A 3,781-nucleotide genomic window follows, 5' to 3' on the forward strand; every position below is an offset into this window, starting at 1 on the left:
ACATAGGTACGGGTCCAGCTTCACTCACACACACACCAGTACAAGTTCAGCAACAGGCACTCACAGCTGGCAGCGGGTCAAGCAACACAAAATTTGTCATATATAATAAAGAGATAAGTAGGAAATAAGAAAACAGGGGAGAGAAGCTGCCACCAGGAAATGTTACTTACATCCTTTCAAAGTACCGGCAAAAAATGTAAACAAAAAGCGATATTTGTTTGTATAATAATATCATTAAGATATACAACAAAAAAAACATATATATGCATTTTAAATTTTAGAATTTTTTTTAAAAAAAGATGGAAGAGGTTTTGTGGAGGATACGGTTACATTCACCTCTTGAAAACAGAATTATATGCAAATTTAATTTTAAAATTGCAAACATTCTAAAAAATAAATTGCTTCTGTTGCATCATATATACATTTATATTAACTTAATATATAGAAAAGACAGGATGTATTTTTGTCTATTAGATATTACTAAGTACTGTAGGTAAAATAATTTTACCCCAAATCTAAAAGAAAAGAAAATTCCTTTTAGTTTTTAAAAGCGAAGCTTTTCTATAATTAGGGTCGGTCCGTCCGTACGTCCGTCCGTAACGGATAGCTTTTTTGCTAATTTAGGCATGTTAGAATTGTCCTATTGATTTCAAACTTTGCATGGTAATTCCTGTAGTAGTTAGGTACGATTTAGAAAGCGTAGCAACTCTATAATCATTACCAGAATGTCCGTACGTCCATTTTAAACAAGTTGATTTTTTTTACTTTTTTAACAACAAATTTGTATGTGATCTAATAATCCGATTGATCTGATTTTTGGTATACTGATTCCTGGGACAACAAAGTACAATATTTTAAGCGAAGCAACTCTATAATCAAGTCCTAAAAATGTAAGTATGACCATAAACATTATTCTGTATCAAGCAGTTTTTCAACAATTTTACTTACAATTTTGCTTTGACATTTATACATTTATATTCTGATTATTCAGTTCTGATACTATACAAGTGTTAGTGTCCGTTTGTCCTACCGTTTCAGTGCTTCGCTTTTATGGATGATGTCATCCTTGTTTTTTAATAATTAAATATGCAGGGTCCTATCAATGGATTTATTATTAATTATTAATACATTAAAGCTGGCTAAAGTAACGACTAACCCCACAACACTTCCCCCCCCCCCTCACCCTCCTCCAATCATCCAATCCACTCCCACACCCAATCCTTTCCCCTCAAACTGGATTAACATACTGACCAATAAATGATTATTATGTTAGCAACCTATATTTACGACAATTTTTCCCCTGTCATAATATCCACGTATATGCTATATCCATTGTCCTATCACTTTCCTCTGAGCGTTGATCCTAGATACAGGAGCAAACCACTTGTATGATATTAATATACTATAGAAATAAACTTTTTGTTTTGTAAAATAATTTGTACAATTTTATGTTCAACGACAATGTATGCAAAAAATTAAAATTTAGATTTTTAGCAAATTTCTTTTTAAATGAACCACATTTAGCAGAATTGAACAAAATATATTCTGAAAAAAGGAAACCTAGCATATGAAAAGGAAATTTAAAAAGTTGATATCACGAAATCAAATTGTTTCACTTAACAGTGCTTAAATGTGTATAGGACATACCCGAATATAAAGTAGTTGCGATACTAAAAACTGAAGGAACAATTATTTTAGGAATTCTTTAACAAAATCTAATCTATATTATTCCGTCATTTATATTTTGAATGACAAAAAAAATATTATTTCACTTGGTAATAACATTAAATAACTAAATTTCTTACTAATTTATTAAAAGCGAAGCTTTTCTATAATTAGGGTCGGTCCGTCCGTACGTCCGTCCGTCCGTCCGTCACGGATAGCTTTTTTCGTTAATTTAGACATGTTAGAAATGTCCTATCGATTTCAAATTTTGCATGGTGATTCCTTTAGTAGTTAGGTACGATTTAGAAAGCGTAGCAACTCTATAATCATTACCAAAATGTCCGTACGTCCATTTTTAACATGTTGATTTTTTTTACTTTTTTAAATAGCTTTTTTCGTTAATTTAGGCATGTTAGAATTGTCCTATCGATTTCAAATTTTGCATGGTGATTCCTGTAATAGTTAGGTACGAGTTAGAAAGCGTAGCAACTCTATAATCATTACCAGAATGTCCGTACGTCCATTTTAAACATGTTAATTTTTTTTTTACATTTTTAACAACAAATTTGTATGTGACCTAATTATCCGATTGGTCTGATTTTTGGTATACTGATTCCTGGGACAACAAGGTACAATACTATAAGCGAAGCAACTCTATAATCAAGTCCTAAAAATGTAAGTATGTCCATAATCATTATCCTGTATCAAGCAGTTTTTTAACAAATTTACTTACAATTTTGTTTTGACTCTTATACATTCGCATTCTGATTATTCAGTTCTGACATTATACAAGTGTTAATGTCCGTTTGTCCTACCGTTTCAGAGCTTCGCTTTTATGGATGTTGTCATCCTTGTTTAGACAATATCTTATGAAGCAGAAATGAGCTATATTTGTAAATAGTGAAGGTATTTGAAATAAGAATAAGAAAATCCAAAGAAATAAAGCTAAATTAATACCTATGTTGCTTATTTATTTTAACAAGGTTGACAACATTGAAAATTAAAATTGAAGCTCGATAAAACAGAAGGTAAGACAAACGAACATTAACAATCATAGAAAAACAACGCATTATCTTATTAAACAAAATTTATAAGGTGGTCAAAAATAAATCTTTCCCAAAATTGATTTAAAGAATAACTGCGCTTCAGGCCTTAAAAAGTTCATTTTCAAAGTAGACATTTCCCCAAACCTTCCCTATTATATGCGGCAAAATCTCTCATATCACCAGTGCAGTGGAAATAATCTTGTTTTGTTTTTGTTTTATCTAATCGGCAAGTTAGGTCAAGAGACCCAGCAGAGTTTGAGAGTGCCTGCTTAATGTCGGTGAGATGTCAGGTTCGTGTCCAGTTCACACTTCGTCATACTAGAGACGTTACAATGGTACCTACGGCTGCTATGTTGCATACGTGACTCTAATAGTTAGCGTAGTGAGAATGCCAATGCCCATAAACAGGCGCAACCTATTACCGTGCACAATTAGGACTTCCATACAAAGGTCGCGCAATTAAATTGTTGGTTGTCTGTATGGATATAACGTAACCTAATATCCCAGTGCAATTAGAATATGCATCCCATTACAAGTGGAATGCGGATGATGCCCTGGCTGCTTTAGATGATTATATGAAATCTAAAAAGAATCCCGCCCTATGAGGTAATGAACTAGGGTGCTGGTGCATCATTGTCATTTTATGTGATCCTATCCGTTTCCCTCTTCTCTCGCCGCCCACCTTCCCCTTTAAGTTGCTCTTTAAGACAAACTTTCTTTCATTATCACTCTCTTTATATTTTTTCTTAATTTTCAGGAACAAAATTATTTTTATCAATTTTATTCTTTTTCTTTCATTTTTTTGTAGTACTCTCTATTTATTACTTTCAATGTTTTCTAATATTTTTGTCTCTTTTCCGCCCTTCCTTTCCATCTAATTTTAAGATGAAATTCTTGTGAATAGGGATATAGATATATTTGTAAGAATTAGGCTGAGGTAAATATTGCATATTGAAGTTAACTCACCCCCCCCCCCACCCCCCGTCGAAACATGTACCCCCTGCCCTTTTGCGATCTTACTCACATTTTTAAACCTTTCATCTGTAGCACATGAAAATAGCAAAGCTCTC

Source organism: Acartia tonsa, chromosome 4, assembly GCF_053477335.1.
Source record: "Acartia tonsa isolate MP-2025a chromosome 4, ASM5347733v1, whole genome shotgun sequence".
Classification (NCBI taxonomy): domain Eukaryota; kingdom Metazoa; phylum Arthropoda; class Copepoda; order Calanoida; family Acartiidae; genus Acartia; species Acartia tonsa.